Source organism: Coregonus lavaretus (assembly GCF_964263955.1).
Source record: "Coregonus lavaretus genome assembly, chromosome: 12".
NCBI classification, from domain to species: domain Eukaryota; kingdom Metazoa; phylum Chordata; class Actinopteri; order Salmoniformes; family Salmonidae; genus Coregonus; species Coregonus lavaretus.
In genome coordinates this window covers 7,283,277-7,309,859 of record NC_139999.1, presented here as the reverse complement: position 1 = coordinate 7,309,859, position 26,583 = coordinate 7,283,277, and the positions used below count along the sequence as shown (strand labels likewise).

Genomic DNA, 26,583 nt, shown 5'->3' with positions numbered 1-26,583 from the left:
CTCTCCCCTCCTCTCCTCCCCTCCTCTCCCTCCCCTCCCCTCCCCTCTCCCCTCCCCTCCTCTCCCCTCCCCTCCTCTCCTCTCCCCTCCCCTCCCCTCCCCTCCCCTCCTCTCCTCTCCTCTCCTCTCCTCTCCTCTCCTCTCCCCTCCCCTCCCCTCCTCTGCATTGATACACAAACCAACTAAGCCACCCACGGGCTGCCCTCACCCTTAATCTCTCTCTCCCTTCCTCCTTCCTCTGGGCGGCAGCTAGCCTATTGGTTAAGAGCATTGGGCCAGTAACCGAAAGGTTTGCTGGTTCGAATCCCCGAGCCGGCAAGGTGGAAAAATCTGCCCTTGAGCAAGACACTTAACACCCAACAACAACTGCTCCCCGGGCGCCAATGACGTGGACATCGATTAAGGCAACCCCCCACATCTCTCTGATTCAGAGGGGTTGAGTTAAATGCAGAATAAATTTCGTTTGAATGCATTCAGTTGTGCAACCGACTAGGTATCCCCCATTTACCCGGCTCTCCTCTCCTCTCCTCTTTTCTCTGTCTCTGTCTGGCTGCCTCTCTCCTGGCTCTGTCTGGCTGCCTCTCTCCTGGCTCTGTCTGTCTGCCTCACTCCTGGCTCTGTCTGTCTGGCTGCCTCTCTACTGGCTTTGTAGGTCTGCCTCTCTCCTGGCTCTGTCTGTCTGGCTGCCTCTCTCCTGGCTCTGTCTGTCTGGCTGCCTCTCTCCTGGCTTTGTCTGTCTGGCTGCCTCTCTCCTGGCTCTGTCTGGCTGGCTGCCTCTCTCCTGGCTCTGTCTGTCTGGCTGCCTCTCTCCCTCTCTCATGGCTATGTCTGTCTGTCTGCCTCTCTCCTGGCTCTGTCTGGCTGCCTCTCTCCTGGCTATCTGTCTCTCTCCCTCTCTCCTGGCTCTGTCTGTCTGGCTGCCTCTCTCCCTCTCTCCTGGCTCGGTCTGTCTGCCTCCCTCTCTCCTGGCTTTGTCTGTCTGTCTGCCTCTCTCCTGGCTCTGTCTGTCTGCCTCTCTCCTGGCTCTGTCTGTCTGCCTCTCTCCATCTCTCCTGGCTGTCTGTCTGTCTGGCTGCCTCTCTCCTGGCTCTGTCTGTCTGGCTGCCTCTCTCCTGGCTCTGTCTGTCTGGCTGCCTCTCTCCTGGCTCTGTCTGTCTGGCTGCCTCTCTCCTGGCTCTGTCTGTCTGGCTGCCTCTCTCCTGGCTCTGTCTGTCTGGCTGCCTCTCTCCTGGCTCCGTCTGTCTGGCTGCCTCTCTCCCTCTCTCATGGCTATGTCTGTCTGGCTGCCTCTCTCCCTCCCCGGTCTATCTGTCTGCCTCTCTCCTGGCTCTGTCTGTCTGTCTGTCTGTCTGCCTCTCTCCTGGCTCTGTCTGTCTGGCTGCCTCTCTCCATCTCTCCTGGCTCTGTCTGTCTGGCTGCCTCTCTCCTGGCTGTCTGTCTGTCGGGCTGCCTTCTCCTGGCTCTGTCTATCTGGCTGCCTCTCTCCTGGCTCTGTCTGTCTGGCTGCCTCTCTCCTGGCTCTGTCTGTCTGGCTGCCTCTCTCCTGGCTCTGTCTGTCTGTCTGCCTCTCTCCTGGCTCTGTCTGTCTGGCTGCCTCTCTCCTGGCTCTGTCTGTCTGGCTGCCTCTCTCCTGGCTCTGTCTGTCTGGCTGCCTGGCTCTGTCTGTCTGGCTGCCTCTCTCCTAACTGTCTGTCTGGCTGCCTGGCTCTGTCTGTCTGGCTGCCTCTCTCCTAACTGTCTGTCTGGCTGCCTCTCTCCTGGCTCTGTCTGTCTGGCTGCCTCTGTCTGTCTGGCTGCCTCTCTCCCTCTCTCATGGCTATGTCTGTCTGTCTGCCTCTCTCCTGGCTATCTGTCTCTCTCCCTCTCTCCTGGCTTTGTCTGTCTGGCTGTCTGTCTGCCTCCCTCTCCTGGCTCGCTCTGTCTGTCTGCCTCCCTCTCCTGGCTCGCTCTGTCTGTCTGCCTCCCTCTCCTGGCTCGCTCTGTCTGTCTGCCTCCCTCTCCTGGCTCGCTCTGTCTGTCTGTCTCCCTCTCCTGGCTCGCTCTGTCTGTCTGCCTCCCTCTCCTGGCTCGCTCTGTCTGTCTGCCTCCCTCTCCTGGCTCGCTCTGTCTGTCTGCCTCCCTCTCCTGGCTCGCTCTGTCTGTCTGCCTCCCTCTCCTGGCTCGCTCTGTCTGTCTGCCTCCCTCTCCTGGCTCGCTCTGTCTGTCTGCCTCCCTCTCCTGGCTCGCTCTGTCTGTCTGCCTCCCTCTCCTGGCTCGCTCTGTCTGTCTGCCTCCCTCTCCTGGCTCGCTCTGTCTGTCTGCCTCCCTCTCCTGGCTCGCTCTGTCTGTCCGCCTCCCTCTCCTGGCTCGCTCTGTCTGTCCGCCTCCCTCTCCTGGCTCGCTCTGTCTGTCCGTCTCCCTCTCCTGGCTCTGTCTGTCTGGCTGCCTCTCCTGGCTCTGTCTGTCCTCCTCTGTATTGATACACAAACCAACTAAGCCACCCACAGGCTGCCCTTAATCTCTCGCTCTCCCTTCCTTTTCCGTCTCCCACTCTCATAGCTCTCCCTCCCTCCCTCGCTCCTCTAACCCAGTCTCCCTTCCTCCCTCCCTCGCTCCTCTATCCCAGTCTCCCTTCCTCCCTCCCTCGCTCCTCTATCCCAGTCTCCCTTCCTCCCTCGCTCCTCTATCCCAGTCTCCCTTCCTCCCTTCCTCCCTCGCTCCTCTAACCCAGTCTCCCTTCCTCCCTCGCTCCTCTATCCCAGTCTCCCTTCCTCCCTCGCTCCTCTATCCCAGTCTCCCTTCCTCCCTCGCTCCTCTATCCCAGTCTCCCTTCCTCCCTCGCTCCTCTATCCCAGTCTCCCTTCCTCCCTCGCTCCTCTATCCCAGTCTCCCTCCCTCCCTCCCTCGCTCCTCTAACCCAGTCTCCCTTCCTTCCTCCCTCGCTCCTCTAACCCAGTCTCCCTCCCTCCCTCGCTCCTCTATCCCAGTCTCCCTTCCTCCCTCCCTCCCTCGCTCCTCTATCCCAGTCTCCCTTCCTCCATCGCTCCTCTATCCCAGTCTCCCTTCCTCCCTCGCTCCTCTATCCCAGTCTCCCTTCCTCCCTCGCTCCTCTATCCCAGTCTCCCTTCCTCCCTCGCTCCTCTAACCCAGTCTCCCTCCCTCGCTCCTCTATCCCAGTCTCCCTTCCTCCCTCGCTCCTCTATCCCAGTCTCCCTTCCTCCCTCGCTCCTCTATCCCAGTCTCCCTTCCTCCCTCGCTCCTCTATCCCAGTCTCCCTTCCTCCCTCGCTCCTCTAACCCAGTCTCCCTCCCTCGCTCCTCTATCCCAGTCTCCCTTCCTCCCTCGCTCCTCTATCCCAGCCTCCCTCCCTCCCTCGCTCCTCTATCCCAGTCTCCCTTCCTCCCTCCCTCGCTCCTCTATCCCAGTCTCCCTTCCTCCCTCCCTCGCTCCTCTATCCCAGTCTCCCTTCCTCCCTCGCTCCTCTATCCCAGTCTCCCTTCCTCCCTCGCTCCTCTAACCCAGTCTCCCTTCCTTCCTCCCTCGCTCCTCTATCCCAGTCTCCCTCCCTCCCTCCCTCGCTCCTCTAACCCAGTCTCCCTTCCTTCCTCCCTCGCTCCTCTATCCCAGTCTCCCTTCCTCCCTCGCTCCTCTATCCCAGTCTCCCTCCCTCCCTCCCTCGCTCCTCTAACCCAGTCTCCCTCCCTCCCTCGCTCCTCTATCCCAGTCTCCCTTCCTCCCTCGCTCCTCTATCCCAGTCTCCCTCCCTCCCTCCCTCGCTCCTCTATCCCAGTCTCCCTCCCTCCCTCGCTCCTCTATCCCAGTCTCCCTCCCTCCCTCGCTCCTCTATCCCAGTCTCCCTTCCTCCCTCGCTCCTCTAACCCAGTCTCCCTCCCTCCCTCGCTCCTCTATCCCAGTCTCCCTCCCTCCCTCCCTCGCTCCTCTATCCCAGTCTCCCTCCCTCCCTCCCTCGCTCCTCTAACCCAGTCTCCCTCCCTCCCTCCCTCGCTCCTCTATCCCAGTCTCCCTTCCTCCCTCGCTCCTCTAACCCAGTCTCCCTTCCTCCCTCCCTCGCTCCTCTATCCCAGTCTCCCTCCCTCCCTCCCTCGCTCCTCTATCCCAGTCTCCCTTCCTCCCTCGCTCCTCTATCCCAGTCTTCCTCCCTCCCTCCCTCGCTCCTCTATCCCAGTCTCCCTTCCTCCCTCCCTCGCTCCTCTATCCCAGTCTCCCTCCCTCCCTCCCTCGCTCCTCTAACCCAGTCTCCCTCCCTCCCTCGCTCCTCTATCCCAGTCTCCCTCCCTCCCTCCCTCGCTCCTCTATCCCAGTCTCCCTTCCTCCCTCGCTCCTCTATCCCAGTCTCCCTCCCTCCCTCCCTCGCTCCTCTAACCCAGTCTCCCTTCCTCCCTCCCTCGCTCCTCTATCCCAGTCTCCCTCCCTCCCTCCCTCGCTCCTCTATCCCAGTCTCCCTTCCTCCCTCGCTCCTCTATCCCAGTCTCCCTCCCTCCCTCCCTCGCTCCTCTATCCCAGTCTCCCTTCCTCCCTCGCTCCTCTATCCCAGTCTCCCTCCCTCCCTCCCTCGCTCCTCTAACCCAGTCTCCCTTCCTCCCTCCCTCGCTCCTCTATCCCAGTCTCCCTTCCTCCCTCCCTCGCTCCTCTATCCCAGTCTCCCTCCCTCCCTCCCTCGCTCCTCTAACCCAGTCTCCCTCCCTCCCTCGCTCCTCTATCCCAGTCTCCCTCCCTCCCTCCCTCGCTCCTCTATCCCAGTCTCCCTTCCTCCCTCGCTCCTCTATCCCAGTCTCCCTCCCTCCCTCCCTCGCTCCTCTAACCCAGTCTCCCTTCCTTCCTCCCTCGCTCCTCTATCCCAGTCTCCCTTCCTCCCTCCCTCGCTCCTCTAACCCAGTCTCCCTTCCTCCCTCGCTCCTCTATCCCAGTCTTCCTCCCTCCCTCCCTCGCTCCTCTAACCCAGTCTCCCTTCCTCCCTCCCTCGCTCCTCTATCCCAGTCTCCCTTCCTCGCTCCTCTATCCCAGTCTCCCTTCCTCCCTCCCTCGCTCCTCTATCCCAGTCTCCCTTCCTCCCTCCCTCGCTCCTCTAACCCAGTCTCCCTTCCTCCCTCCCTCGCTCCTCTATCCCAGTCTCCCTTCCTCCCTCCCTCGCTCCTCTAACCCAGTCTCCCTTCCTCCCTCCCTCGCTCCTCTATCCCAGTCTCCCTTCCTCCCTCGCTCCTCTATCCCAGTCTTCCTCCCTCCCTCCCTCGCTCCTCTAACCCAGTCTCCCTTCCTCCCTCGCTCCTCTAACCCAGTCTCCCTCCCTCCCTCGCTCCTCTATCCCAGTCTCCCTCCCTCCCTCGCTCCTCTATCCCAGTCTCCCTTCCTCCCTCGCTCCTCTATCCCAGTCTTCCTCCCTCCCTCCCTCGCTCCTCTATCCCAGTCTCCCTTCCTCCCTCGCTCCTCTATCCCAGTCTCCCTTCCTCCCTCCCTCGCTCCTCTAACCCAGTCTCCCTTCCTCCCTCGCTCCTCTATCCCAGTCTCCCTTCCTCCCTCGCTCCTCTATCCCAGTCTCCCTTCCTTCCTCCCTCGCTCCTCTAACCCAGTCTCCCTTCCTCCCTCCCTCGCTCCTCTATCCCAGTCTCCCTTCCTCCCTCCCTCGCTCCTCTAACCCAGTCTCCCTCCCTCGCTCCTCTATCCCAGTCTCCCTTCCTCCCTCCCTCGCTCCTCTATCCCAGTCTCCCTTCCTCCCTTCCTCCCTCGCTCCTCTAACCCAGTCTCCCTTCCTCCCTCGCTCCTCTATCCCAGTCTCCCTTCCTCCCTCGCTCCTCTAACCCAGTCTCCCTTCCTCCCTCGCTCCTCTATCCCAGTCTCCCTTCCTCCCTCGCTCCTCTATCCCAGTCTCCCTTCCTCCCTCGCTCCTCTATCCCAGTCTCCCTCCCTCCCTCGCTCCTCTAACCCAGTCTCCCTTCCTCCCTCGCTCCTCTATCCCAGTCTCCCTTCCTCCCTCGCTCCTCTATCCCAGTCTCCCTTCCTCCCTCGCTCCTCTAACCCAGTCTCCCTCCCTCGCTCCTCTATCCCAGTCTCCCTTCCTCCCTCGCTCCTCTATCCCAGTCTCCCTTCCTCCCTCGCTCCTCTAACCCAGTCTCCCTCCCTCGCTCCTCTATCCCAGTCTCCCTTCCTCCCTCGCTCCTCTATCCCAGTCTCCCTTCCTCCCTCGCTCCTCTAACCCAGTCTCCCTCCCTCGCTCCTCTATCCCAGTCTCCCTTCCTCCCTCGCTCCTCTATCCCAGTCTCCCTTCCTCCCTCGCTCCTCTAACCCAGTCTCCCTTCCTCCCTCGCTCCTCTAACCCAGTCTCCCTCCCTCGCTCCTCTAACCCAGTCTCCCTTCCTCCCTCGCTCCTCTATCCCAGTCTCCCTTCCTCCCTCGCTCCTCTAACCCAGTCTCCCTCCCTCGCTCCTCTATCCCAGTCTCCCTTCCTCCCTCGCTCCTCTATCCCAGTCTCCCTTCCTCCCTCGCTCCTCTAACCCAGTCTCCCTTCCTCCCTCGCTCCTCTATCCCAGTCTCCCTTCCTCCCTCGCTCCTCTAACCCAGTCTCCCTTCCTCCCTCGCTCCTCTATCCCAGTCTCCCTTCCTTCCTCCCTCGCTCCTCTATCCCAGTCTCCCTCCCTCCCTCGCTCCTCTATCCCAGTCTCCCTCCCTCCCTCGCTCCTCTATCCCAGTCTCCCTTCCTCCCTCGCTCCTCTATCCCAGTCTTCCTTCCTCCCTCGCTCCTCTATCCCAGTCTCCCTCCCTCCCTCGCTCCTCTAACCCAGTCTCCCTTCCTCCCTCGCTCCTCTAACCCAGTCTCCCTCCCTCCCTCGCTCCTCTATCCCAGTCTCCCTTCCTCCCTCGCTCCTCTAACCCAGTCTCCCTCCCTCGCTCCTCTATCCCAGTCTCCCTTCCTCCCTCGCTCCTCTAACCCAGTCTCCCTCCCTCGCTCCTCTATCCCAGTCTCCCTTCCTCCCTCGCTCCTCTATCCCAGTCTCCCTTCCTTCCTCCCTCGCTCCTCTATCCCAGTCTCCCTCCCTCCCTCGCTCCCCTTACCCAGTCTCCCTTCCTCCCTCATCTCCCCTCCTCTCTGCTCTATGGTTCCAAAGTGATGCCCCCTTCCTGTTAACTCTCCACCCCCCGACTCCATCCTTTCCTCCCTCTCCCCTCTCTTCCACCCACAGGACGACGCAGTAGCAGGGAATTCCTCATTACCTCAGCACTGGCTTTACCAAAGAGTGACTGAGTGAGTGAGTCAGTGTCAATCCACCCACACACACACACACACCCGAGACACTAACTCAATACATATAAAGCCATACAGATGCAGCATAGCCTACATGCATCAGTAATATAATAGAACCATCCATTGGCCTACAGTACATAGTCAGTGCTTTCATGCAGTCTCTTTACATTACAATAAATAAATAGAAATCACAGCTTTCAAACCACAGCCTAGCAACATCTAAAAACCAATGCAGGTGAACAGAGCTTCAGAGCTTAACACATCTACAGAAGAGTCATTACAAAGACTATAAAAGCGTACTTTATAAAAGCGTACTTTATAAAAGCGTAGCTCCTGATAGATCAAGATGTCATGGAACACAGAGCATGAGAGCTAAGTCATACCTTAGCAACATTACAAAAGAGATGAGACAAACAGAGCCAGATACAAGGTGATTATAAGCTAAGGCAGTCCATCGAATAGGACACATCCCGAGATAACGGTAAATGTGTGTTAAAAATAAAAAAAACACAGCAGCACACACACACACACACACACACACACACAGCTTACTGTGTTTAGAGTTGTGCAGCTCCCATGCAGAGATGGTTTTGCAGGACGTAGGAAGGATCTGTTGTCTGAGAGACAAAAAGGTAACGCTCTATTCTACTGTAGCTGCTGCTGTGGAAGTCACAGTGAACAAGTCACAGAAAACTAGCTGGAGTAAGAGAGAGGAGATTCCATCCCCCACGGTCATCTAGCTAGCTACCGCTAGCCTAAAGCTTATTTTAGGGCTGGGACCACTGTCTGTCACTGCCCTCGCTCGCTCTACACTTCCTAGCTACTCTATTCTACCTCGCTGCAAGGGTTTTGAGAACAAGAGGAAGGAAGGACAACTTGACAGCCCCCTTTTTTTCTGAATGAAGCACAACAGAGACAGAGAGAGATCTCTCTCTCTCGCTCTCAGAAATAGCAGACAATTAAATGTTCATTCCTCAACTCACCCACTCAAGGTTTACATTGCCTCCCCTTGCTGTATAGCCTGTCATGTGTCATGTGACCATCATCTCTAACAATGAAGTCCTCTCTTATTTACAATAAACTAAGCTGGATTCTCTCTCTGTCTGTTACACTAGTCTCATTCGGTGGCCTTTGGATGAAAACAAACTGAATGCAAGAACAACAAGCAAGACACCTGATTAGTGGGAAAAGATCATTCTCTAAAGACGGATGGATTTGCATCCCCTTCCTTTAGTTCTCCCTACAACAAGCCCTCACTGCAGCAAACCCTCAATGTAGCACAGCAACAAGCCTTCACTGTAGCACAGCAACAAGCCCTCACTGTAGCACAGCAACAAGCCCTCACTGAAGCACAGCAAGCCCTCACTGCAACAAGCCCACACCCTGCAGCACTGCAACAAGCCTTCACTGCAGCAAGCCCTCACCGCAGCACTGCAACAAGCCCTCATTGCAACAAGCCCTCACTGCAACAAGCCCTCACCGCAGCAAGGCCACACCGCAGCTCTGCAACAAGCTCACACCGCAGCACTGCAACAAGCCTTCACTGCAACAAGCCCTCTCTGCAGCAAGCCCTCACTGCAACAAGCCCTCACCGCAGCACTGCAACAAGCCTTCACTGTAACAAGCCCTCACTGCATGTTCCTTAAGAGTCTATTGACACACCACATCTGCAGTGGAAGGTGGCCGAGCGGTGTTCATCAGGCCATGAGACATCCCGAAAATCGGTCTTCTCAAAAAAACTTTGTAGCATCCGAATGGCCTATTTCCCCAATATATACATTGGGGGAAAAAAGTATTTAGTCAGCCACCAATTGTGCAAGTTCTCCCACTTAAAAAGATGAGAGAGGCCTGTAATTCTCATCATAGGTACACGTCAACTATGACAGACAAATTGAGAAAAAAAATCCAGAAAATCACATTGTAGGATTTTTAATGAATTTATTTGCAAATTATGGTGGAAAATAAGTATTTGGTCACCTACAAACAAGCAAGATTTATAACTCTCACAGACCTGTAACTTCTTCTTTAAGAGGCTCCTCTGTCCTCCACTCGTTACCTGTATTAATGGCACCTGTTTGAACTTGTTATCAGTATAAAAGACACCTGTCCACAACCTCAAACAGTCACACTCCAAACTCCACTATGGCCAAGACCAAAGAGCTGTCAAAGGACACCAGAAACAAAATTGTAGACCTGCACCAGGCTGGGAAGACTGAATCTGCAATAAGTAAGCAGCTTGGTTTGAAGAAATCAACTGTGGGAGCAATTATTAGGAAATGGAAGACATACAAGACCACTGATAATCTCCCTCGATCTGGGGCTCCACGCAAGATCTCACCCCGTGGGGTCAAAATGATCACAAGAACGGTGAGCAAAAATCCCAGAACCACACGGGGGACCTAGTGAATGACCTGCAGAGAGCTGGGACCAAAGTAACAAAACCTACCATCAGTAACACACTACGCCGCCAGGGACTCAAATCCTGCAGTGCCAGACGTGTCCCCCTGCTTAAGCCAGTACATGTCCAGGCCCGTCTGAAGTTTGCTAGAGTGCATTTGGATGATCCAGAAGAGGATTGGGAGAATGTCATTTGGTCAGATGAAACCAAAATAGAACTTTTTGGTAAAAACTCAACTCGTCGTGTTTGGAGGACAAAGAATGCTGAGTTGCATCCAAAGAACACCATACCTACTGTGAAGCATGGGGGTGGAAACATCATGCTTTGGGGCTGTTTTTCTGCAAAGGGACCAGGACGACTGATCCGTGTAAAGGAAAGAATGAATGGGGCCATGTATCGTGAGATTTTGAGTGAAAACCTCCTTCCATCAGCAAGGGCATTGAAGATGAAACGTGGCTGGGTCTTTCAGCATGACAATGATCCCCAACACACTGCCCGGGCAACAAAGGAGTGGCTTCGTAAGAAGCATTTCAAGGTCCTGGAGTGGCCTAGCCAGTCTCCAGATCTCAACCCCATAGAAAATCTTTGGAGGGAGTTGAAAGTCTGTGTTGCCCAGCGACAGCCCCAAAACATCACTGCTCTAGAGGAGATCTGCATGGAGGAATGGGCCAAAATACCAGCAACAGTGTGTGAAAACCTTGTGAAGACTTACAGAAAACGTTTGACCTGTGTCATTGCCAACAAAGGGTATATAACAAAGTATTGAGAAACGTGTGTTATTGACCAAATACTTATTTTCCACCATAATTTGCAAATAAATTCATTAAAAATCCTACAATGTGATCTTCTGGATTTTTTTCTTCTCATTTTGTCTGTCATAGTTGACGTGTACCTATGATGAAAATTACAGGCCTCTCTCATCTTTTTAAGTGGGAGAACTTGCACAATTGGTGGCTGACTAAATACTTTTTTTCCCCCACTGTACGACCCCCACAAGTGTCACGGGACTCATCTAAAGGTAACCCATACAAATGAATGGAAGTATGGAGGTAGTTTTGTACCAACAAAAAGGCGTTAAATATGTGTCCAGAAATACTTTAATATTTCCTGATATAGGACAGACACTTCAACACCTTTTTTTGCTATTTGTGAATGGGTTATTCAATGCGTTTATATGGCCTATAGTAGTAAAGGCCAAATTCCACCCCACCCCCAGCAGCATCAGTGGAAGAAAGCCTGGATCACAGGTCAGGATAGCCAGTATCACAGAGTCCCATTGGCCAAGGTCAGAACAGCGGGGTTAAAAATGTTTTTTAATCCAAAAAAAATGTATCCTAAATATAATTGACCCCAACGCAGCAGAACAGGTTCATCTCAGGTTGACCGGTCATGTGTACAGGATAAGTACCTAGCTAGATACCTAATGCTTGCAGGCTAATGCCTTCAGAGCCTCCTCGTCCTCCTTTCAAGGCGTCTGTTACTAGCCTAATGCATGCTGTATGATCCAAAGACGTCACCTATGCTGACTGGTTATTGGTTAACAGTAACATGGGCCGATGGATGCACGGCTTTAATGAGGGGCTAGCCTGGGAACCCTTGTCATTAGGGTGCCATACAACCATTATGAAAACACAGAGTAAAAATAGTTTAGTGCAGAAAATAGTTATATACAGTGCAGGGCATAGCGTAACCTGAAGATAAGGGTGTGAGATGGGCCTAGTTGGCTTTTAACCACCAACTGGGGCTTTTGGTAATGCCTTGATTTGGTAATTGAAGATGGCATTTCTGGGAATCAAAAAAGTTCAATTGTTTGAATTGATGAGGTAATTGGAGGACTATAGTGTGTTGTACTGTCCATATAGGCTGGTTAGGTCGAGGCCGGGGACACCATGGCAGCAGATGTGTTAGCATATTGACATCAGCAGGGTTTACACTATGGGTTACACACAGTGGTTCTAAATTGACAAACTTCCAATCCCCCCCCCCAAAAAAATACAAAACGACCAGCAGCCATAGCCAAAAATCAAATTCTGCCATTTAGAAAACGCTCAAAACAAACGATGCTTTAAGCGCTGTTTGTTTGGACCTATAGTGGCTCTGAGATAGCTCATCTAATAGTGATGGAGTGATGACTTATCCAGTTTCTCTCCCTCCATACGGTTTCCTGTCTTGCTGCCTTATTCCCCTTCCTTCACAGCAGTGACAGTAATGGACCCACAGCCATGCAACCAACACACTACACACACACACTGTGCATTGTTTGTATATCGTTGCATTTTACATATGTGACTGTCCTTGTCTATCAGTGTTTTGTTACTTGTCATGTTTTGTGTATATCATTTTTTTTTTTATGGGTATCCAAATAAACACCACACAATGTAAGCCTGGACCCAGGACCATGCAACCAGTCACCTCCTCCCTCCCTGCCTCCAGTTCTGATCAATTATTCACATCTAGCAAGCAGTGGAGGGAAAGACAGCATGGGGGATAGCGAGAGGGAGAGAGATAGAGCGGGGGCAGAGGAGGGAGAGAGAGTGAGAATGCATGAGAAAGAGAGGGGAGAGAGGAAGAGAGAGAGAAGCAGCAGCGGTAGTACCTCAGCTCTGTGCTTAGGCAGAGATCTATAAATAGCTCCTCAAATCTCTCTAGAAAAAGCAACTCTCTCTGCTGTTGCTACTGCTGCTGCTGCTATGACTACTACTACTGCTATGACTACTACTACTGCTGCTATGACTGCTGCTACTACTACTGCTGCTACTACTACTGCTGCTACTACTACTACTGCTGCTACTACTACTGCTGCTACTACTACTGCTACTACTACTACTGCAGCTACGGGGGGGGGGGGGGACTATATACAAAAAGTCCTGTAATTTCTAAACGGTTCACCCGATATGGATGAAAATACCCTCAAATTAAAGCTGACAGTCTGGACAGAAACAAATCAACAACAAAAATGTGTCACTGGAGTAGAGAGCCAAATCAATAAAACATTGTCACTGTATATACTACTTCCATCTATAGGTCTATCAATGATCTGTGTCATCTAGTCTGTAAACCCTTCAGTTATAGAACATAGTAATACACGGAACAAACTTATGATAGACTTTTTCATTTTCCAATTCAAAATAAAAACAGGCTAAAAAGTAAGTCCAAATTGATAGGAGAAACAGCATATTTCCATACGTGTTTAATGTTGATATACCCAAGACTAGTTAGGCTACTGACACCAGTCCAATAGCTGAGGTGGATGAGAGAGAGAGAGCGAAAGAGATTATTCTCTAAAACCACAGTCAATCCACGACAACCTGACACCAATTTAGAGTTAGGGAGCTAGGCAGCATCTACCCATGCATACTCAGCAGGTAGCCTAGCGGGTAGAGTGCTGGTGTGGGTGGACAGCGTCGAGTCGCTGTCAGTTGAAACTTGTAAAAATGTCAATTATTGCACACAAAAACAAAGTAGTGTGTAGTTCCAGTAGTTATCTACACCGCTATATGGCAAAAAAAAATAAAAAATGAACTACTGAAAACACTACCTAGATTTGAATTCAGTTCAACTACCACCAGTCCAAGTTACTACAAAATGTACACTGAACAAAAATATTAAAACGCAACATGTAAAAGTGCTGGTCCCATGTTTCATGAGCTGAAATAAAAGATCCCCGAAATGTTCCATACGCACAAAAATGTTATTTATCTCAAATTTTGTGCACAAATTTGTTTACAACCCTGTTTGTGAGCATTTCTCCTTTGCCAAGATAATCCATCCACCTAACAGTTGTGGCATATCAAGAAGCTGATTAAACAGCATGATCATTACACATGTGCACCTTGTGCTGGGGACAATAAAAGTCCACTCTAAAATGTGCAGTTGTGTCACTCAACACCACAGATGTCTCAACTTGAGGAGTGTTTCTGTCTGTAATAAAGCCCTTTTGTGGGGAAAACTAATTCTGATTGGCTGGGCCTGGCTCCCCAGTGGGTGGGCCTGGCTGCCAAGTGGGCGGGCCTATGCCCTCTCTGGCCCATCCATGGCTGCACCCCTGGCCAGTCGTGAAATCCACAGATTAGTGCCTAATGACTATTTCAATTGACTGATTTCCTTATATGAACTCAGTCAAATCTTTGAAATTGTTGCATTTATATTTTTTGTTCAGTATAGTTACATTACTAGTTGAATTACATGTAGTTCACTACTCCTCAACACTGAGACCATAAGACAGTAAGTATCCTGTTGCATTGTTCTTTACCCAGAAGGCAACATCAAAACAATGAGTAGATGTTTTGTTGTATTGTGCTGCTGTTATTCACAATTCATTGAGAATCAAGGCTTTGGTTCAATGTTGTGTAGGTAGATTAGCTATTCTATCAGTGGTTGGTAGAATATTTGGAACCTCTCGCTTACCGTTAAGAGTGAGTCTTCTCTGGATGAAAGCTTCTTCTATGATGAGGGGTTGTTTCGAGTCGAAGGCATCTAACGTTGGCTACTTCTTGTTCACAGACAGGCAAACGTGAGCGTGGGTAGCAGCTGCTGGTGCAGTGCTGAGTTCCCGAATGTTTAAATGGACAGCTTACACTGACAACAATACGCAGCAAAAAGCAAGTTAGCCTTTTCTTCTGTAGCTGTCAACCAGGTGTTAGCTCATAGCTTCTCCTTCAACTAGCTAACGTTAGCTACAACACATTCGATGACAGGATCATGGGCCCATTGACGATATGCAGCTTGCTCGCTAACGTTAGCTACCTCTTGTCAACCACCCTCCGAATGGCTTACCCGATGCTAATAATGGTAGCTAGCAATAAATAGCTAACCAAACGGTACTTGGCTCACCGTGAGAGCGACTGTCAACGCTGTCGACTCAAAACAGCAACGCGTGAGAGGTGCACGAAGCAATGAAGGCCCAACCAAGACAAATCAGAGAGAAAGCATTCAGTGACTAAAATAACTTATAAAACCAAAATAACGACAACCTTAGGCTTTAAAGAAAAGACCAAATAAACTAAAACGCGATTCACTTCACCTCCAGCCTCTGCGTGTCAGCACCACTGTTTTTACGCATCTCTGTGCTTTACGTCACCTCACAGTTCTTCAGATTAGTTGCAACAAAAACAAATAATAATCTGTGTGAATTGCTTCAAGATTAAAGTGACGCTCCACACTTTTTGTATAATTTCAGCCAGTAGTTTTGGAAAGTGGTGCTCATGAGTTAAAACGGGTCCCCGGTTTTTGTGTACTATGTCATCCAATTGTGTACTACTTTTTTTTGCAATTCGTATGATATGGTACTAATCCAATTCGTACAACATTTTACGAATTTGTTGTGCTTAAGATCACGGACTGCATTTTAACTAGCTACATTACTTCTACTGTTATTATTCCACTGAAGGCTACTATCCCACTACAACAAAATAGCCACTACTTGTACTACTTTACTAGCCTTCTTTTTCAAGAAATTTTTATTTAGGAAAATTACCCTTGCTAGTTGCCTTTATAATCATTTGATGGAGTAAAATAATTGCGCAAATCTCTCTCGGACAAGGTAACTTTTATCAATATATTCACCTGTAATTACCCCCGAAATATAAAATGCTAATTAGCCGCTAATGTGGCAATCATACAAAACTACAGATTCTGTCGCAAGTGTTGACGTAATCACTCAATGTCCAGGGAGGGAAAAACTTCCACATTTCTCAAAAATCTCATCAACAAGTAGCAAGTAACATAGCGAGTAATTATAGTATTTTTAGTTTCTAGTGTAAATAATTGATATTGGGAATTTCTTGTATGTATTCTTGTTTAGCATTTTTATAATTACCTAGCTAGCTACCATAGCTTATGTAAATTTAATATTTGAGTTTTTTTTTTTTTTTTCAATTTGCTAAAAGGTCAACAAATCTGTTTTTGGTTTGTCATTATGGAGTATTGTGTATAGATTGATGACGAAAAAAACTAATTTAATAAATGTTAGAATAAGGCTGTAACGTAACAAAATGTGGAAAAAGTCAAGGGGTCTGAATACTTTCCGAATGCACTGTAGCTAGCTAAATATCGCCTGGTGGGCTAACTAGTTAGGCACCTTGGTTGGCTAGTTGGCTACATTAGCTAACGTTGCACCGTATCTCACAGTGGTGTAGTCGGACTTTCCCGACAGGCTGTGACATGCTAGCGAATGTGCCTAATGTTAGCGATTAGCGTTAACTAGCTAACGTTAAATATCCTTGCACTCATGGACTAGCTAGCATGGGGGTCTGGGGAAAAGTCTGACTACACGAACAATGAGCTAACGTACACTATATATACAAAAGTATGTGGACACCCCTTCAAATTAGTGGATTCATCTATTTCAGCCACACCCGTTGCTGACAGGTGTATAAAATCGAGCACACAGCCATGCAGTCTCCAAAGACAAACATTGGCAGTAGAATGGCCTTACTGAAGAGCTCAGTGACTTTCAACGTGGCACCGTCATACGATGCCACCTTTCCAACAAGTCAGTTCGTCAAATTTCTGCCCTGCTAGAGCTGCCCCGGTCAACTGTGTGCTGTTATTGTGAAGTGGAAACGTCTAGGAGCAACAACGGCTCAGCCGCGAAGTGGTAGGCCACACAAGCTAACAGAACAGGACCGCAGAGTGCTAAAGCACGTAGCGCGTAAAAATCATCTGTCCTCGGTTGCAACACTCACTACCGAGTTCCAAACTGCCTCTGGAAGCAATGTCAGCACAATAACTGTTAATCGGGAGCTTCATAAAATGTGTTTCCATGGCCGAGCAGCCGCACACAAGTCCGACAGACGAATCTGGGTTTGGCGGATGCCAGGACAACGCTACCTGCCCCAATGCATAGAGCTAACTGTAAAGTTTGGTGGAATAATGGTCTGGGGCTGTTTTTCATGGTTCGGGCTAGGCCCCTTAGTTCTGGTGAAGGGAACTCTTAATGCTACAGCATACAATGACATTCTAGACGATTCTGTGCTTCCAACTTTATGGCAACAGTTTGGGGAAGGCCCTTTCCTGTGTCAGCATGTCAATGCCCCCGTGCACAAAGCGAGGTCCATACAGAAATGGTTTGTCGAGATCGGCGTGGAAGAACTTGACTGTCCTGCACAGAGCCCTGACCTCAACTCCATCCAACACCTTTGGGATGAATTGGAACGCCGATTGCGAGCCAGGCCTAATCGCCCAACATCAGTGGCCGACCTAACTAATGCTCTTGTGGCTGGTTGGAAGCAAGTCCCTAAAGCAATGTTCCAACATCTAGTGGAAAGCCTTCCCAGAGGAGTGGAGGCTGTTATAGCAGCAAAAGGGGGACCAACTCCATATTAATGCCCATGATTTTGGAATGAGATGTTCGACAAGCAGGTGTCCACATACTTTTGGTCATGTAGTGTAACTAGCTAGCTATACGTTAGCTAAATATCCATGCGCTGGTGGGCTTACATTAGCTAGCATGTCACCACGTGGAAAAGTGTGACTACATGAATGGTAAGCTCACATTAACTAGCTGGCTAGCTAGCTCAGGGATCAGGGACTTGTGGGATCAATGTTTTCCCATAGAAAACTCAAATGATTTTGTTCCATGAGTGCATATGTTGTACATGACTAATCAAATGCCCTGTGAAGTCATTTATACATGTCAGCAGGGATGGAAATTAAGCTAGGCCAAGGCTAGTACTTTCAAATCAAATCAAATCAAATCAAATTTTATTGGTCACATGCGCCGAATACAACAGGTGCAGACATTACAGTGAAATGCTTACTTACAGCCCTTAACCAACAGTGCATTTATTTTAAACAAAAAAAGTAAGAATAAAACAACAACAAAAAAAGTGTTGAGAAAAAAAGAGCAGAAGTAAAATAAAGTGACAGTAGGGAGGCTATATATACAGTAAAATAAAGTGACAGTAGGGAGGCTATATATATACAGGGGGGTACCGTTGCAGAGTCAATGTGCGGGGGCACCGGCTAGTTGAGGTAGTTGAGGTAATATGTACATGTGGGTAGAGTTAAAGTGACTATGCATAAATACTTAACAGAGTAGCAGCAGCGTAAAAAGGATGGGGTGGGGGGGCAGTGCAAATAGTCCGGGTAGCCATGATTAGCTGTTCAGGAGTCTTATGGCTTGGGGGTAGAAGCTGTTGAGAAGTCTTTTGGACCTAGACTTGGCACTCCGGTACCGCTTGCCGTGCGGTAGCAGAGAGAACAGTCTATGACTAGGGTGGCTGGAGTCTTTGACAATTTTGAGGGCCTTCCTCTGACACCGCCTGGTATAGAGGTCCTGGATGGCAGGGAGCTTTGCCCCAGTGATGTACTGGGCCGTACGCACTACCCTCTGTAGTGCCTTGCGGTCAGAGGCCAAGCAGTTGCCATACCAGGCGGTGATGCAACCAGTCAGGATGCTCTCGATGGTGCAGCTGTAGAATTTTTTGAGGATCTGAGGACCCATGCCAAATCTTTTTAGTCTCCTGAGGGGGAATAGGCTTTGTCGTGCCCTCTTCACGACTGTCTTGGTGTGTTTGGACCATGATAGTTCGTTGGTGATGTGGACACCAAGGAACTTGAAGCTCTCAACCTGTTCCACTACAGCCCCGTCGATGAGAATGGGGGCGTGGTCAGTCCTCTTTTTTTTCCTGTAGTCCACAATCATCTCCTTTGTCTTGGTCACGTTGAGGGAGAGGTTGTTGTCCTGGCACCACACGGCCAGATCTCTTTTCAGACTGGGCTAGTAGAAAATGTGCCAAACTAGCCTGACACAGCAGTAAAAATGTGCCTTTAAAAACATTGCATGCCACAGATTTAGGACCTGAATGTTACCCGGGCTAGTAGAAATCATGGTCTGCTGGCCAGTGCTCAAAATCCCTGCATGTCAGTCCCTTTCAGATGATCCCCCTTCTGATAACCAGGTGGCGAATCGCATCTCTGCATGTCTGTTAGACATATCAGTGTGGATGTCGGATCACCACCTCAAGCTGAACCTCGGCAAGGCGGAGCTGCTCTTCCTCCCGGGGAAGGCCTGCCCGCTCCATGATCTCGCCATCATGGTTGACAACTCCATTGTGTCCTCCTCCCAGAGTGCAAAGAACCTTGGCGTGACCCTGGACAACACCCTGTCGTTCTTCGCTAACATCAAAGCGGTGACCCGATCCTGCAGGTTCATGCTCTACAACATTTGCAGAGTACGACCCTACCTTACACAGAAAGTGGCACAGGTCCTAATCCAGGCACTTGTCATCTCCCGTCTGGATTACTGCAACTCGCTGTTGGCTGGGCTCCCTGCCTGTGCCATTAAACCCCTACAACTCATCCAGAACGCTGCAGCCCGTCTGATGTTCAACCTTCCCAAGTTCTCTCATGTCACCCCGTTCCTCCGCACACTCCACTGGCTTCCAGTTGAGGCTCGCATCTACTACAAGACCATGGTGCTTGCCTACGGAGCTGTGAGGGGAACGGCACCTCCTTACCTTCAGGCTCTGATCAGACCCTACACCCAAACGAGGTAGCTCCCCTACCACTACGGAAGCACAGTTCCCGCTCAGCCCAGTCAAAGCTATTCGCTGCTCTGGCACCCCAATGGTGGAACAAGCTCCCCCACGACGCCAGGACAGCGGATTCACTGACCACCTTACATTTTACATTTACATTTTAGTCATTTAGCAGACGCTCTTATCCAGAGCAACTTACAGTTAGTGAATACATGTTTTTTTTTATACTATGCCCCCCGTGGGAATCAAACCCACAACCCTGGCGTTGCAAACGCCATGCTCTATCAACTGAGCTACATCCCTGCCGGCCATTCCCTCCCCTACCCTGGACGACGCTGGGCCAATTGTGCGCCGCCCATGAGTCTCCCGGTCGCGACCGGCTGCGACAGAGCCTGGATTACACGTATTACCTTCCGGACACACGTGAAACCCCACCTCTTTAAGGAATATCTGGAATAGTATATTCTTCCCCCACCCCCCATAAAAATAAAAATAAAGTGCTTGTCCCACTGGCTATCATAAGTTGAATGCACCAATCTGTAAGTGGCTCTGGATAAGAGTGTCTGCTAAATGATGTAAATGTAAAATCACTATTGGTCCTCCTCAGCGACTTCACGGCTGGGGGTTTTAACTCTCCTCTTGAGAATTAGAATCAGAAGTACAGTCGTATCGCTCATCGCAATACTTCACCTCATTGGGCAAATAGTACCCTAGACTGTCCTGTCAGATAGGCGGACCGGAAACCCAGTGACAACACTCGGGTCTGCAGCTAACATTTTCCGGTGGGAAAGAGAAATGGCCCTGTATTTACCAGAAAAGGTGGCTCATCCACCATGGCAGAAGAGGAAGATCCAGACTGTTGATTGGGGAAAAAATAACAAACAATGAGGTATGAGGATTGGGTGTTGAGGGACCAGTTGTCACATTGTTCAAGGTGTATTTGTGTTATGATAAACAATGCGTTTTCTGTCCAGATAAAGATCGTGATACATCATTGAAAAAGACCCACCACTGACCATCTGTCTCTTTGTTATCCAGTCCAACAGGAGCGCATCCTTCAGACCAATCCGGTTCATGGACATCCTGTGCCAGTGTGATCCGAGCGTGAGCGTCCAGTTGTGGAGACTACAGCACATCGAGCCTGTGGACGGACAGGTCAGTAACTCATCAAATATGATACAATATTGTGTAAAACATTGAACTTGTAGACGCATCAACATTTTGACTTTATTTCCCCTTTTCCCCATGTTTTAGACATGAGGCGTGACATGCAGAACATCAGGATCACCCCACGAGAAGCAGTGCATGATCAACGCCACCCTCAGCAAGGAGGTCTGCTGGAAGGGATGTACTCTGTCTCTCACTCTGGGGGTAAGACCTAATGTAAACATCACAGATATAAATTCCCACTGTGCCCATGATAAAATGTTATTTGAATTGTGTTGTACTACTGAATGAAACTGTGAGGAGATGCACTCAGACCAGCCTTTGTGATTGAATTTACATTAACTACATTACTTTAGTTGGCTGCTTTGAGCAAAAAATTGAATGTAAAATAACCTATTCTAGGAGGCTATTGTTTGTTTTTCAACAATGCCAGGTACAGGCAGGGATGACTGGGGCCTTCAGCAAGTAAGACACAGGGGGTACGAAATAATTAGAACATCACAGATATACAGTGCTTTCGGAAAGTATTCAGACCCCTTGACTTTTTTCACATTTTGTTAAGTTACAGCCTTATTCTAAAATTGATTAAATTGTTTTTTTTTCTTCAACAATCTACACACAATACCCCATAATGACAAAGCAAAAACAAGGTTTTAGAAATGTTTGCTAATTTATGAAATAAAAAATAAAAAATAAAAATAAATCACATTTACATAAGTATTCAGACCCTTTACTCAGTACTTTGTTGAAGCACCTTTGGCAGCGATTACAGCCGCGAGTCTTCTTGGGTATGACGCTACAAGCTTGGCACACCTGTATTTGGGGAGTTTCTCCCATTCTTCTCTGTAGATCCTCTCAAGCTCTGTCAGGCTGGATGGGGAGTGTTGATGCACAGCTACAGTTGAAGTCGGAAGTTTACATACACTTAGGTTGGAGTCATTAAAACTCATTTTTCAACCACTCCACAAATTTCTTGTTAACAAACTATAGTTTTGGCAAGTCCGTTAGGACATCTACTTTGTGCATGACACAAGTAATTTTTCCAACAATTGTTTACAGACCAGTGGGTCAGAAGTTTACATACACTAAGTTGACTGTGCCTTTAAACAGCTTGGAAAATTCCAGAAAATGATGTCATGGCTTTAGAAGCTTCTGATAGTCTAATTGACATCATTTGAGTCAATTGGAGGTGTACCTGTGGATGTATTTCAAGGCCTACCTTCAAACTTAGTGCCTCTTTGCTTGACATCATGGGAAAATCAAAAGAAATCAGCCAAGACCTCAGAAAAGAAATTGTAGACCTCCACAAGTCTGGTTCAATCTTGGGAGCAATTTCCAAACGCCTGAAGGTACCATGTTCATCTGTACAAACAATAGTACGCAAGTATAAACACCATGGGACCACTTAGCCGTCATACCGCTCAGGAAGGAGACGCGTTCTGTCTCCTAGAGATGAACGTACTTTGGTGTGAAAAGTGCAAATCAATCACAGAACAACAGCAAAGGACCTTGTGAAGATGCTGGAGGAAACAGGTACAAAGGTTATCGACATAACCTGAAAGGCCGCACAGCAAGGAAGAAGCCACTGCTCCAAAACAGCCATAAAAAAGCCAGACTACGGTTTGCAAATGCACATGGGGACAAAGATCGTACTTTTTGGAGAAATGTCCTCTTGTCTGATGAAACAAAAATAGAACTGTTTGGCCATAATGACCATCGTTATGTTTGGAGGAAAAAGGGGGTAGCTTGCAAGCCGAAGAACACCATCCCAACCGTGAAGCACGGGGGTGACAGCATCATGCTGTGGGGATGCTTTGCTGCAGGAGGGACTGGTGCACTTCACAAAATAGATGGCATCATGAGGAAGGAAAATTATGTGGATATATTGAAGCAACATCTCAAGACATCAGTCAGGAAGTTAAATCTTGGTTGCGAATGGGTCTTCCAAATGGACAATGACCCCAAGCATACTTCCAAAGTTGTGGCAAAATGGCTTAAGGACAACAAAGTCAAGGTATTGGAGTGGCCATCAATAAGCCCTGATCTCAATCCTATAGAAAATGTGTGGGCAGAACTGAAAAAGCGTGTGCGAGCAAGGAGGCCTACAAACCTGACTCAGTTACACCAGCTCTGTCAGGAGGAATGGGCCAAAATTCACCCAATTTATTGTGGGAAGCTTGTGGAAGGCTACCTGAAACGTTTGACCCAAGTTAAACAATTTAAAGGCAATACTACCAAATACTAATTGAGTGTATGTAAACTTCTGACCCACTGGGAATGTGATGAAAGAAATAAAAGCTGAAATAAATAATTCTCTCTACTATTATTCTGACATTTCACATTCTTAAAATAAAGCGGTGATCCTAACTGACCTAAGACAGGGAATTCTTACTAGGATTAAATGTCAGGAATTGTGAAAAACTGAGTTGAAATGTATTTGGCTAAGGTGTATGTAATCTTCCGACTTCAACTGTATTTTCAGGTCTCTTCAGAGATGTTAGATTGGGTTCAAGTCCGGGCTCTGGCTCGGCCACTCAAGGACATTCAGAGACTTGTCCAGAAGCCACTCCTGCGTTGTCTTGGTTGTGTGCTTAGCGTCGTTGTCCTGTTGGAAGGTGAACCTTCGCCCCAGTCTGAGGTCCTGAGCGCTCTGGAGCAGGTTTTCATCAAGGATCTCTCTGTACTTTGCTCCGTTAATTTTTGCCTCATTCCTGACTAGTCTCCCATTCCCTGCCGCTGAAAAACATCTCCACAGCATGATGCTGCCATCACCGTGCTTCACTGTAGGGATGGTGCCAGGTTTCCTCCAGAGGTGACGCTTGGCATTCCGGCCAAAGAGTTCAATCTTGGTTTCATCAGACCAGAGAATCTTGTTTCTCATGGTCTGAGATTCTTTAGGTGCCTTTTGGCAAACTCCAAGCGGGCTGTCATGTGCCTTTTACTGAGGAGTGGCTTCCATCTGGCCACTCTACCATAAAGGCCTGATTGGTGGAGTGCTGCAGAGATGGTTGTCCTTCTGGAAGGTTCTCCCATCTCCACAGAGGAACTCTAGAGCTCTGTCAGAGTGACCATCGGGTTCTTGGTCACCTCACTGACCAAGGCCCTTCTCCCCCGATTGCTCAGTTTGGCTGGGCGGCCAGCTCTAGGAAGAGTCTTGGTGGTTCTAAACCTCTTCCATTTAAGAATGATGGAGGCCACTGTGTTCTTGGGGACCTTCAATGCTGCAGACATTTTTTGGTACCCTTCCCCAGATCTGTGCCTCGACACAATCCTGTCTCGGAGCTCTACGGACAATTCCTTCGGCCTCATGGCTTGGTTTTTGCTCTGACCTGCACTGTCAACCGTGGGGCCTTAAATAGACAGGTGTGTGCCTTTCCAAATCATGTCCAATCAATAAAATTGACCACAGGTGGACTCCAATCAAGTTGTAGAAACATCTCTAGGATCATCAATGGAAACAGGATGCACCTGAGCAAAATGTCAAGTCTCATAGCAAAGGGTCTGAATACTTATGTAAATAAGGTATTTCTGTTTTTTATATTTAATAAATTTGCAACAATTTCTAAAAATCTGTAGTCTTCAGCCGGGTACTGGTCCTCCACTGACTGCACCATTATGGGGTATTGTGTGTAGATTGCTAGGGATTTTTATGTATTTAATCTATTTTTGAATAAGGCTGTAACGTAACAATGTGGAAAAAGTCAAGCGGTCTGAATACTTTCCGAAGGCACTGTAAATTCCCACTGTACCCATGATAAAGTTAACTACATTACTTTAGTTGGCTGCTTTGAGCAAAACCTGTATGTAATATAACCTATTCTAGGAGCCTAGTGTGTGTGTATGAACTATGTGTAATATTCTTTGACCATTGACTTCCCTGAAAACAAGTCCAGACAGCAGGATCAATATGAATCTGTCAGAGGACGTCACGCTGAATGAGGATGGTGATGGATGCTTCGTTGGTCTACACAACGAAGAAGCATATGTCCCTTCCAGGGATGTGGAGCTGACCTTGGACCTGGTGCCAGTAAGGATGGTCTTCACAGAGGCGATGAGACCCTCCCTCCTTGATATAGAAATAATTAGACTTCACTGCCTCCTCAATGGTAAGGTCCCTTGCACCTTAGGGACATTTGACCTCCACCACTGCTGTGGTGCCCACCAGACCATCTGGTGAGGCACCCAGGATCCCAGACCCTGTGACCCAAAGCCCTGACTCCTGTACTTCCATCCCTGTAGCCATTTTGAATGCCTTGATGCCCTCCTCTTCATTATCTGTGGCCCACTTTACAGACAACACCCCATCCAACGACTGTGATCTGAGGACCCTTTTTAGTAGCGACTGAGTAACGTGCTTGGACCTATAACTGCTCCATAATTGCTAGCCAACCTCCCTCTCCTCATGGTGTGCCAGTTGGGGTTGGTGCGCTGTCAAACTGTTGCCTGCCTTCTAGCTTCCTGCTGCTCCACCGACAGCACCATGCCAGCCAGGATGCCTTCATGCCCCAGGTGCCCTTGCTTTTTAACAATGTCCGGTACAGACAGGGAGGGTAGCGGTTGTTCTGGCTCAGGTTCAAGGAGCCATGCCATTCCACTGAACCTGCCCCAGAGACAGTTCCTTAGCCACTGAAGATCCTCCTCTGTGGGCTCTCGGGACAGAGGGTTGTAGTCTTCGGCCGGGTACAGGTCCTCCACTGACTGCATCTGGTTGGGTAACGGCTGGCTTCCTCCACTCACATTCCACATCCGTACGGCCGATTTTGTGAACTGCCAAAATAGGCTGCATGGCTACATGGAGGCATTCTCATGTGGTAGAGAGAATACCCTGGTCACCTATAGAGACCTGCCAAGAGGAAGGATGCTAAGTGCCACATGTCTTTCAATGCATGACTTTGAACACCTTGAAATGCATTTGATGTAAGAAATGTGCTATATAAATAAAGTTTGATTTGATTGATGACATTACAGCTGTAGAATATTTAATCAACTGTGATTTTCACATGAGGACAAGTGCAGTTTTTCAATAAACTTTTCATTGATAACTTGGGATTTTATCACTTGACATATCAATCATATAGTGGCAAGTATCCTATAAATCAAGACTGTGTGAATGCATGTACCACTCCGAATAAACAAATACTGTGCCTTTTGAAGATTTGTCTCTGGTCATGAAACTGGTCCTCGGTAGCTCAATTGGTAGAGCATGGCGCTTGTAACGCCAGGGTAGTGGGTTCGATCCCCGGGACCACCCATACGTAAAAATGTATGCACACATGACTGTAAGTCGCTTTGGATAAAAGCGTCTGCTAAATTGCATATTATTATTATTATTATTATTATTATTATTATTATTATTATTATTATTATTATATTATACAATGCAGGCTGGATGTCTAAACAAAACCAATTCTGAATGTCAATAGATTTTTAGATTCATTCTCATCAATGACAACATTGTAGAACTGAGTTCTCACTCATCGAAGTCTGGTATCTGGGGTAATCTGGTTAATGATGATATAATTGATTAAGTGACTCTTTCCTTGTATAATGTTGACAGCAGTATAGAATACATTGCATTGCTAAGATGCTCAAACTTAACTTAATAGCTACACTCACTGACACAGGATAAACTTTATCCCTCATGATGGCCCTGAGCAAACCGGTAAATTGCTCCTCACTATAGCTGCACTGCTCCACATGGCCAGATTTATAGTGGTCTTCTCCCCTTTTAATGCTCTTATGCTTCTCCTTGAAAAATGCCATGAGGTCTTAAATAGACACCAAAGTCGACATACTGTACAAACAATGATCTAGGCTAAGTAATACGAAATACTTGTTTTATTTACTGCTCTGCTAACTAGCTAGCTAAAGTGTAGTCAGTGGCTAGCTGAGACAGAGAAAGGGGACGGAAGAAGTTCAACACTTTATTCAATTAATTTCAATACAGCACATGGATTCATCATGGATTGGCCACAGGTCTCTGAACCCGCTGGTGAACGGTAGCTGACAGCGTCAGCTAGAAATGACGTGCAGGAGCTTCCTGCGGGAATTTGTAGTTTTGCTGAGGTCTTCTCTGTTGCTAATTAGCATTTCGAATTTTTAGAATCTAAAATAATTTGACATAGGAATCTTTTTTCTATTTATTTTATTTTCCATAGCAGAATATTATTGCTCACGTTTTCTGGCGGTGATGGGTTCATATTCCCGAAGGTGCTGTTCAACAAATGACCATGCGCAGCTCTCATTTAATGGGACCTAGTAGCCTACTAAATAGATAGGTTATATGCATTTCAAGTTTT

At 48.7% G+C, this 26,583-nt stretch overlaps 2 long non-coding RNA genes across 2 annotated transcripts in view; one reads left to right on the top strand and one right to left on the bottom strand.

Moving 5' to 3' along the window:
* Positions 1-14,639, bottom strand: part of LOC311138759 — a 30,791-nt gene extending 16,152 nt beyond the window's left edge. The window contains exon 1 of the long non-coding RNA XR_014614067.1: positions 14,043-14,639. This is a non-coding gene — a long non-coding RNA (uncharacterized lncRNA). The remainder of the gene's footprint in view (positions 1-14,042) is intronic.
* Positions 14,640-20,132: 5,493 nt separating this feature from the next.
* Positions 20,133-25,312, top strand: LOC311138760. Its single transcript, XR_014614068.1, has 3 exons — positions 20,133-20,272; positions 20,372-20,488; positions 24,173-25,312. It is a non-coding gene; the product is annotated as an uncharacterized lncRNA (long non-coding RNA).
* The last annotated feature ends 1,271 nt before the right edge of the window (positions 25,313-26,583 follow it).